We start from the raw sequence: 11477 nt of genomic DNA, 5'->3' as shown, positions 1-11477 counted from the left end.
GGACCCGGGGCATGAACCCGTGTCCCCTGCGTTGGCACGCAGACTCTCAACCACTGTGCCACCAGGTAAGCCCTATCCATCTAATTTTAATTATTCTGCTTAAAAGGTGGAATGAATTCCATAGCACAACTCTATTCCTAAGACCTGTCAGTATTATGAATAAAAGTCAACAAAATTTAACAACTGATTATCAATTTATTAAAAATGTTGATTTAAGCATCTTCAATGGTGACTTCAACCTCGATTCCTGGCTCAATACTGATGGAAGTGATCTGCTTGACAATCTCAGAAGGATGTGCAGGTCAATGAGTTGCTTGTGGATCCTCATCTGAAAACGATCCCAAGTCTTAGAACCTTCACTGCAAGGAGTTTTCCTTGTAGTTTCCTTGTTATTCTCAAAGTTTTGGTAGGGATCTGAACCGGTCCTTTCACTTTGAGATTCTTTTCCTTCGCACCAATGATCAGATCAGCACATACCTTCTCCAAAGGCTTCATGTTGCAGCTGGTGAGGGTGATTCTAATCTGGTGAATCACCACCTGTGTCTCCATGGGATTCTTTCTGCTATCTTTACTGTTTTATTTTATTTTTCTGGAGTATAATTTTATTTTATTTTTTTGGAGTATAATTGCTTGCCTCTTAAGCTTCCCTCCTACCCCCCAATCCCACCCCTCTAGGTTGTCAAAAAACACCGAGATGATCTCCCTGTGCTATGCAGCTGCTTCCCACTAGCTATCTATTTTACATTTGGTAGTGTATATGTCGCTACTACACTCACTTTGTCCCAGCTTCCCCACTGTGTCTGCAAATCCATTGTCTATGTCTACATCTTTACTCCTGTCCTGCCATTAGGTTCATCAGTACCATTTTTTTTTTTTAGATTCCATATATATGCATTAGCATACGGTATTTGTTTTTCTCTTTCTGACTTACTTCAGTCTGTATGACAGACTCTAGGTCCATCCACCTCACTACAGATAACTCAATTTTATTTCTTTTCATGGCTGAGTAATATTCCATTGTATATTTGTGCCACATCTTTTTTATCCATTCATCTGTCAATGGACATTTAGGTGGCTTCCATGTCCTGGCTATTGTAAATAGTGCTGCAATGAATCTGATTGAAAAATGAGCAGAAGACCTAAATAGACATTTCTCCAAAGATGACTTACAGATGGCCAAGAGGCACGTGAAAAGATGCTCCACATCACTAATCATTAGAGAAATGCAAATCAAAACTACAATGAGGTATCACCTCACACCAGTCAGAATGGCCATCAAAAAATCTAGAAACAATAAATGCTGGAGAGGGTGTGGAGAAAAAGGAATCTTCTGCACTGTTGGTGGGAATGTAAATTGATACAGCCACTATGGAGAACAGTATGGAAGTTCCTTAAAAAACTAAAAATAAAACTACCATAGGACCCAGCAATTCCACTACTGGGCATATACCATGAGAAAACCATAATTCAAAAAGAGTCATGTACCAAAATGTTCATTGCAGCTCTATTTACAATAGGCAGGACATGCAAGCAACAGAAGTGTCTATCAACAGATGAAGAGATAAAGAAGATATGGCACATATATACAATGGAATTTTACTCAGTCATAAAAAGGAATGAAACAGTTATTTGTAGTGAGGTGGATGGACCTAGAAACTGTCATACAGAGTGAAGTAAGTCAGAAAGAGAAAAACAAATACCGTATGCTGACACATATATATGGAATCTAAAAAAAAAATGGTCAGAAGAACCTAGGGGCAAGAAGGGAGTAAAGATGCAGACCTATTAGGGAATGAACTTGAGGATACGGAGAGGGGGAAGGGTAAGCTGGGATGAAGTGAGAGAGTGGCATGGACATATATACACTACCAAACGTAAAATAGATAGCTAGTGGGAAGCAGCTGCATAGCACAGGGAGATCAGCTCGGTGCTTTGTGACCACCTAGAGGGGTAGGAGAGGGAGGGTGGGAGGGAGGGAGAAGCAAGAGGGAGGAGATATGTGGATATATGTATAACTGATTCACTTTGTTATAAAGCAGAAACTATCACACCATTGTAAAGCAATTTTACTCCAATAAAGATGTTAAAACAACAACAACAACAACTCTATAAACAATAAATTCTGGAGAGGATGTGGAGAAAAGGGAACCCTCCTGCGCTGTTGGTGGGAATGTAAAGTGATACAGCCACTATGGAGAACAGTATGGAAGTTCCTTAAAAAAACTAAAAATAGAGCTACCGTATGATCCAGCAATCCCACTGCTGGGCATATAGCCTGAGAAAACCATAATTCAAAAAGAGACTTGTTCGGCTCTCTTTAAAAGCCATGGCTGTCGCACATCTTCCTGACCGACTTGTTCCTCAGCAAAAGTGAAGAGCGGTGAGTCAGGAGCAGATGCGTGTGACCCAAGGCTCCTCTGCAGCGGTGACAGAGTCTTCCTCAAAGAGCTTCTTTCATTTTTAATTATATTTTTTATCTTATATTTCCATGGCTCTTCCACTATTTGCTTTTAGCTAATCACTAATCCTAAAGTGAGAGACTGTATCAAACTTCTGAGAGCAGTAAGTAAAAAATCACCTGTGGGGCTTCCCTGGTGGCATAATGATTGAGGGTCCGCCTGCCAATGCAGAGGACACGGGTTCGTGCCCCGGTCCGGGAAGATCCCACATACCACGGAGCGGCTGGGCCTGTGAGCCATGGCCACTGAGCCTGCGCGTCCGGAGCCTGTGCTCCGCAACGGGAGAGGCCACAACAGTGAGAGGCCCGCATACCGCAAAAAAAAATAAATCACCTGTGTCCACATTACTGAGGTGACAAATTCACCTGTAATTCATAACACACGTGATTTATCTCCACAGCTTAGTTTCTTTTTCTTTTTTCCTATTTTTCCCATTTTATTTCTTATGTTCAACTCTTTTATACATCTAACATTATTTTTATGTGCCATGTAGAAAAAGATCTTTGATTTTTTAAATATTAGCTCATAATTTTTGTAAAATAATTTACTGAGGAAAACACGGGTTTGAAAAGGCTAGTCTAGGCTTGATATAGAGATTTGAACATTGTGAGCATAGAGATATATTTTTTGAAGCTGACAGGTTGGATGTGATCTCCAGGAAAAGTGTTCTGAGTATGAAAGCATATACCCTTAAAATTTTTTTCTACTCAAATTTATTTATTCTTGGATGAATTTAAATAACTTTTTCTGAATTTTCTATTTCATTCCATCTATTTGTGTATTTATTCTTATGCATACATAAGAATGTACAAGATTATAGATTATGCAGTGTTTCAATTTCCAACTATATTTCTTGATATCTTCTATTATTTATTTATCCTTATAAACTCAAAAATCAAGTACTCATGATATCTGCTTTGCCCCACAAAATGTCTTAGTAGCTTCTACCTAACAGCCTGTTCTTCATACTAAGCTAGGGTTTATAATGAAGGATCAATGAATTTAAACTATATTACTTCTTAAGAGAGCTAACATCTGAGAAATGTGGAGAGAGTTCCATTGACATGACTGAGTATTCTCTATTTCTGGTGAAGCTGCTGAACTAATTGTTGATTTTTATATGTTCTGTATAAAGAAGTCAGACTTGGACAGAGAGAAACCTCTGAAAGCACTTGCTTTAAAATTAAAATCAGTTAAAATCATGAATTTGAAGATAAATCTAAGTGAGGTAGTTCCTATGGACCCTGTATTAGTTTGCTAGGGCTGCTAGAAGAAAGTACCACAGACAGAATGGTTTAAATAACAGAAATTTATTTTCTCACAATTCTGGGGATGGAAGTTCAAGAACAAGGTGCCAGTAGGATTGATATCTACTGGTTTCTCTCCTTGGCTTACAGACAGCCACCTTCTTGCTGTGTCTTCACATGGCCTTTTTTCTGTGTCCATACATCTCTGGTGTATTTTCCTCTCTTTGTAAGAACACAAGTCTTATCAGATTACGGTCCCACTCATATGACCTCATTTAATCTTAATTAACCCCTTAAAGGCCCCATCTCCAAATATAACCACATTGGGGGTGAAAGCTTCAGCATATGAATATCAAGGGGATACAGTTCAGCCAATAATAGATCCTATGGACTTGCCATGCTTTCTTTACCCCTCTAGATTTGGGGGTTTTGGTGGGACTATGCAATAAGTATTTCTATATTAACGCAAAATGTTGTTTGCTTCCTCTGAAAATGGAATAAGTTCTTGATGTCATTTTCAGTTGGTTCCTTTATGCACTAAATTTTGTTTTAAATAAATTACTTGTAGTTTTTTTCTTCCTGAATAGTGACAACCTTCTATATTTTCTAATGTTTCTATAAGAATATTTTTGCTTTAGAAAACTTATCAACAGTATTCAGATACTACAATCACATATGCAAAAATCAAAAATCAATCATTTAATTCAATTAATCTTTGTAGTTTATGAAGTTTCATATGCATAGTTTTAGTTGTTCTTCTAGACTCACTTGTAAGATAAGTTGGGTGTGGGTGGATATGAGGCTATTCAGAGCAGATTTGACAGGAGGTAACATGTAGGAGAACTACTGAAGAATCATCCTGAGATGAGCCTTCGACAAAAGACATCAATGTTAGTTCCTTTTCCTCCCTACTAGGAAAAAAAAAAGTAAGAGTAGCAATCTCTAATCTTCTTGATGCTTAGAAAGATTAAGTTCTAAGAGAAAAACTAAAATGAAAGAAGAATTTAAGGCAAGAATTTTATGTGAAGGGGCCACCCCTTGACTGGTAGCAAGATAATGGCTACAAAGCCCAAAGAAATTCCCAGGCATACAGAGAAGAGTGTACTCTGTTTATTCAGAGCACTACAACAAGGTTGGCAAGAGAGATGTGTGGTAATCTCCTTGGGTAATACACTGTTACAAAGGGTAAAAAAAAAGTGTATGTTCTATGTAAAAGAAAAAGCAAGGAAAATTCCTTTTCCTGCAATACTTATAACCCCATGACTTCTCACCTCTTCATAACCTTGGCTTTGAGTTGAGGAACGATATATTATATACTAAATTTTACCTCATTTTGTATGAAAACAAACATAAAAATTACTCTTTCTCTGTGATGACTTCGTATACAACCCAGAAATGCCCTTCTTGTTTCCAAGCCTCTCTTCACAGATCTACTTCTTTAGCCAGATTTTTTAAATAAGAATAGTTGCTCTTAGTGTATACTCAAACGTACAGTTTAAAAATAAGATAGCAATATTCTGAATATTTCTGAAAATAAATGTTTTCTTGTTTGTATTTTACGTTTGTGGAGTCAGTGATACAAGTACAAAACAGGAGATGCCAAGAAGTCAAGAGAAATAAGTGAGTTACTCACAATGGGCATGAAACTGTTAAAGAACAAAGCCTTCTCCAGGTGCAGGAAGCTTAGCCCTATGATCAAACAGGCTCTTGGTAGTGCAGGTATGTGTAGTAATCATCATGAAGTAAGCATAAAGACAACATCTTTAAAATGGTGGTGATGTAATGCTGAGGCTAGAAGATATTTCTTCTTCACTTTCTTATGAAGATAGCCTGTTTCCAGGAAAAGGAGATATTCAGATATCTGATCCCACTTGAAGGGAAACATACAGGACAGCTATAACTTGTTATCCAGTAAAATATTTATTAACCTACTAGGTATATATTAAGTGGAAGGCACCAGAGGTGTAGAAATGAGCAGATTTGTGCAATAGAGTTTTGGACACAGATAAGAATAAAAATGCGTAGACATGAAAACAGAAACAAAAGTAGAAATGAACAACTCCAAGCATAAAAGGTACAATGTCTATAGTAAAAGGAGTAAGTTTGGATTAATTAAATACTGTAGAAAAAGAAATTAACGGTAATAGTACCTGATGTAACTGAGAGGACTGAGAAAAGCATGAACCTGGTTTCCTCCTGACTTTACTTCTTCACATTTTCCCTTTGTTAATTTTGCTTTGTATCCTTTTGCTGTAGTAAATCATAGTCATGAGTAAGACTATACTGATTCCTGTGAGTTCTGCCCTGACATAGTTGGTGTTAGAAGTGGTATGTGCTAGCGTGACCTTGACCCACTGAAATATGGCAAAAACATTGTTTGGGAAAAAGCAAGTTAAAAGGGTGGAGAAGGATAAACCTCTACTTGTTGGGTGTCTATAAGTTAGCCATGGTATGAAAGAGCAGCTGAATTGCTGTCTATTGTGAAAGGTAAAAGTTACATATGGAATTTAAAAATGATTTATCTACTCCAGGAGAATCAGCTTGCTGGATTCTCTAGCTATTTTTGGTAATCCAACTACAGTGAGGAGAAAAGAATGCTGTCTGGTAATGTCTTTGGTTGTTGTCTCTCTTCCCAGTGGAAGGAGAAACAAAGAGACCAAACGTTCCCAAATGTGATCTTTAGATAGCCCAGAAATGTTAAAAGTTTATATTTTTTCTCCTCCAAGTGGGAGAAGAAGATTAAATCAGTTGCCAGAATTGGATCAAAGCTTTAGATAAACCAGACGGGGGATAAAAGGAAAAATACTTTTGCCATTTTTTCATCCTAACTGCTTCTTCGACTGCTGCAGACCTCCTGCCTCCGCTGTGCATTGCTTCTGGAGCTCCCCCAGAAACTGTGAACTTAAACCTGTAAATGTGAACTTTACTGATAGAAGTTATAATAAATTTACAATAGCATATAAAGAGATTTTTAATTGGCTTTGTACTTTGTGATTATTGCATCTGCATGTATAATAAAATTTTTGTAAATGTTTGTAATTTCACAAATCCTAGAGGGAGCATCACAATCAGGGAAAGCTGCAAAGAAATGTGCTCTTAGGATACAGATTCCTTGCTTTTTATCATGGGTGAGTTGGTTGGAATTGAGGTTCTTGACGTATTTTAAAAATATGGCTTTGTAACTGATGTTTCTGATTCTGATTTTTGCCTACTATTAGAGCCCCTGAATAAAGGGAGATACAAGAACAGAGAGTCAATCTCCAGATGGAGATACAATTTTGATACTATAAAAACAGTTTTTAATTGCTTATGAGCTCTTATAAAATAAGATATCTGACCCTTAGAGGCAGATACTTTTCTAGCCTAATGTGCATAGTTTTGAGTGGATCAGTTTGGACACTCAGACTTACAAGACAAAAAAAGCTCAGGAAATCTTTGCTTGTCACTTGGAGTTGGAATACAGCTGTCTGGTCCTATTGAATTTTGGCTTTGCTGCTGCTAACGAAAAGCCACTGAATTTTTTAGAATCTGAATTCAGATACTCATTACCTGGATCTAACTCCAAGCTAAAACCTAATATTGCCTGTTATGGGCTGTTTTGGCCTCAGCATGTGCTATACTAAAACGAGGCAGGCATACTTCTCTAACAAACAGAACTCAGATTCCAAGACTGCTGCAGGTTTAGGATCTCCCTCTGTGGGATCATAAACTATGAAAATATCCTTGATGCTGACTAAACCATCTGTGTCATATACAAATGCCCACAGAAAAGGGCTTATTCTCTGATGGAACTATCTGAGCTCTGGACCAATTTTATATTTCTGAGACTGATTGCATTCCTAACTTGTGCTCTCTGCCAAAGGCTGAAAGTTGGGAAGAGGGCACATCATGGGGATGGTGAAGCCTCCACCCACGTCCGACAGATGAGACTCTTGACCCACTGGGGAATGTTCACTGCTGTTGACCTGTGTTTGGCTTTTCTGATTAGTTATAGCTTGCAGTCATAAACCGATAGCTTGAGCCTACTTCCCTCAACTTTCTCCTGGTGCCGCAATTCAGTAAGCAATTTTATTACTAAATGCAGCTATTTCCAGAAAAAGGAATTGTGTTTGGTAGGTTGCTCACTAGGTGAGTGATCAGAATGAAAGGGATGGAGGGTGTACAAACTCATTTCAAAAATTTTTGAAAACTCAGGATTTTGTTCTAATTTCTAAACATGAAGTGTCTTTCTGATTAAGTTGTATACAAGACTCTTTGTTTTTTGTTTTATTTTGTCTTTTTTTAACTGGAGAAAAAGCTTGGACTCTCTTGCATACAACTTTTCTACATGAATGATTTGGGTAACAGTAGGGATAATTGAAAAAGTATAAAGTTATGATTGCTGAATGAGATACACTTACTTTTTACTAACAGAGTAAAAACAAAACCCCGGTACCTGGGCAGACATGGGGAATGAAGAGGGGATTAATGATCTTTATTTTTCAAAACTGTCCCTGGAAGCTTTTTCCTCCTACCGAAGCAAAGAGAAAAATCCCCAGTGTTGACTTTCCAAGCTGCTGTGAGCATTTTGAATCAATCTTACTGCTGGGCTTATGATCACACTTGTCTCTGAGACAGCAGGGGGTGGCCTCAGCACTTTCCACGCAGAACACCTCCAGATGCCATTCACATTTGCGATGAGGATGAACTGGTGTCAGGGACAAGCAAAACTATTTGGAATTGACTGTCTCAGGCGGTTCATTTGAAACAAAGAACTGAACTGAGTTAAGTGGACGGGACTTAGAATCCTAGGGCAATAGGCCCCAGGGTGGGAGACCACATCAAGGGCACTATTAACTTATACTGCCTAATTAATATAGATCCTGTTTGTGGGTCCCTAACAATGATAAATTCTTTATTATATTATAATGTCCTGCATGTGCCCTCTGGGATTATACTTTTTATGTGTGTATCCTGCCAAGACACTGCCTTACTCCTGGAAGGCATTCAGGTCGACTTGAACTTACAGACCAGAATGCTGCTGTGAGTAAATTGATGCTGTGGGCCAGGTTAAAAAGGGTAAGGAGGACGGCACTTGTTTTCTAAGATAGACTTTTATGGTAAACGGGATTTGTTTTAACTGAATAAATTCATGACCCCTAAAGGTTATCACTGAGATAGCACTGCAATTTGGTGGGTTCTCCTGATAATAATTTTGTTGTAAATATGCCTTGGCCAGAGGGCAAGAGGAGGACCGTGCAGAAAAGAGTTGAAATAACAGGGCTGAAACTGCTTTCCTTAGTAAAGCCTGCTTGCAAGGCTGGCCCTGGGCTGGGGTCTGTTAACTTAGGTTTCAAGGGGGTTCCAGTCATCCCCAGAACTAGTAAGAGTGGTTCACTGTGCCTAAATTGTTTGTACAACAATATGTTTTATGCTGAACACCTGTTTTCCTTCTTGGAGTCTGTAATTTTGATACGTGATAGCCAGAGGGTGCATGCATAACCAACTCCCAATAAATGAGTCTTTCATGAGACTAGTGAGAATGTTTTACACATGTTGTCATAACTCACTGCTAGAGAAATTATGTGTCTACTGGGAGAGGACTTTTGGAAGCTTATGCCTGATTTCCTTGATACTTTACTACATGTGGCTTTTCCCTTTGCTGATTTTCTTGATATTTGTATTTGTTTACCAGAGCTGTGTAACAAAATACCGCAGACAGGGTGGCTTAAACAACAGAAATGTACTTTCTCAAAGGTCTGGATTCTAGAAGTTCTGGATTGACATGTTGATAGGGTTGGTTCCTCCTGGGGCCTCTCTCCCTGGGTTGCAGACGGCCACCCATTTTCTGCCTCTTCACATGGTTGTTTCTCTGTTCATGTGCCCCTGGCATCTATCTGTGTGCCCCAATCTCCACTTATAAAGACACCAGTCATATTGGATTAAGACCCATTCTAATGGCCTCATTTTAACTTAATTACCTTTTAAAGGCTCTGTCTCCAAATACAGTCCCATACTGAGGTACTTGGGGTTAGGACATCCATATATGAATTTGGGAAAGGGTGGGAGAGGCATGATTTTAAGCCCAGAACAGTATCTATTGCTGTAATAAATCATATCTACAGTATCTATTGCTGTAATAAATCATAGCCATGAGTACAACCATATACTGAGTTCTGTGAGTCCTCCTTGTAAATTTTCAAACCTGGAGGTGGTGTTGGGAGCTTCCAACAAAATCAGTATATAGTCATTTTTTTGTAAATGTTCTGTGTGTGCTTGGTATGAAAAAAGATTATTTACCAGTTTTGGGGTATGTCATTCTATATGTGTAAATTTTGTCAACTTTGTTAATCATGTTGTCTTCATGGTAATTTTTTTTTCTGGAATGTTTTTTGGTGTCTTTGTTATTTTATTTTATTTATTCTATTTTATTTTTCTGCTGGTTTTCTCTCCTTTCTGTGTACCTTATTTTTGCATCGTGAATCAGGCATTTAGTTGAAAAACTATTTGTAGCAATTCTTTTGTAGAAAAGAGGATTTACTTTTTCTCTTGCAAGGTGCCTGGAGACAATGACAATCTAAATCAGTTCATTCAACTCCAGGTTTTGAAATGATTTGAAATTGCTTTACAGTCACTAAGTCTGAACTACTTCCAATTAAACCATAATTTGGGGATGTAGCTTTTAAGAACCCAATGTACAGTTTTTCATCCAAGTCCTACAAGGCTGTTGATACCTCTGATACCCATCTCAGGCATTTACTTTCCTTTACTCAGTTAAAAAATCCCCTAGAAAAAATTTTTCTCAGTTTTATTTCTCTGAATTTCCATTTTCTCTTGGATCTTATTCTAAGAATGTTTCACAATCTTGTAAGCTCTCAGGATGTTTTTTACTTTTTATCAAGCATTTCTGATCATCCTCAGTAGGTAGATAATTCCAAACTAACTAGTATAAAAGTAGAGGTCCTCTTAGCCTTCATTTCTCATTTATCAAATGTTATTATATCTCTAGTTTGAAGGTTTATGATGATGGTCAAACTAGATGTTTGAGTCAGCCCTTTGAGAAGTTTCTTGGCTGTGGTCTACATATACAAACTCCTTGTTTTCTTCATTTGATTAGCCAGATCAAAGAAATAAATCTTTTGGGATAAGCCCTTTTTTAATGTCTTTTTTTAGTAAATGATACATTCATCTATCACATGAACATTGTGCTGTTAGAAAAGGCATTTTAACCTTATTTACTAAAAGAAAACTCATTTGATGTGAGATCTATGTTTTTTTCAAAGATTAATTCAAGATCTTTGTCTTTCTGGGAGACAACTATAATCTACTTTTCTCTTAATAAATATCACTCTAAACCTTCTAATATATTTTATATTAAATATTGCTTGTAAATGTACTTAAATCCTACAATCGTCTAATGAAAAACCATAGCATTTATAGATAGAAAACTGTAGAAGCTGCTCTGGGAATAGATATGTTCATACACTCAACTTTTTTTTCCTTTGGCCACACCACAGTGCATGTGGATCTTAGTTCCCAGACCAGGGATAGAACCTGCGGCTCCTGCAGTGGAAACATGGAGTCTTAACCACTGGACCACCAGGGAAGTCCCCATACAGTCAACTTTTGTATCCAATTATTTCAAAATATTCTCAGGTGTCTTATAAGTAAAAAAAAAAAAAAAAAAAAAAAGAAAAAAATTAAAAAGTGTACTCAAAAAAGCTAGAAAAGTATTTTGAAGGAAGTGTAGAGGAAACAAGCTACACAATTTTGAAATAACGTGTTTCCAAAA

General features: G+C 37.5%; 1 pseudogene; it reads right to left on the bottom strand.

Annotated features, from left to right (window-relative positions):
* Positions 1 to 212: 212 nt before the first annotated feature.
* LOC136125790 (small ribosomal subunit protein uS10-like) lies at positions 213 to 7877 on the bottom strand (annotated as a pseudogene).
* Positions 7878 to 11477: the final 3600 nt, after the last annotated feature.

The sequence above is a fragment of the Phocoena phocoena genome, chromosome 7 (genome assembly GCF_963924675.1).
Source record: "Phocoena phocoena chromosome 7, mPhoPho1.1, whole genome shotgun sequence".
NCBI classification, from domain to species: Eukaryota; Metazoa; Chordata; class Mammalia; order Artiodactyla; family Phocoenidae; genus Phocoena; species Phocoena phocoena.
This window is presented reverse-complemented; position numbering and strand designations above follow the sequence as displayed.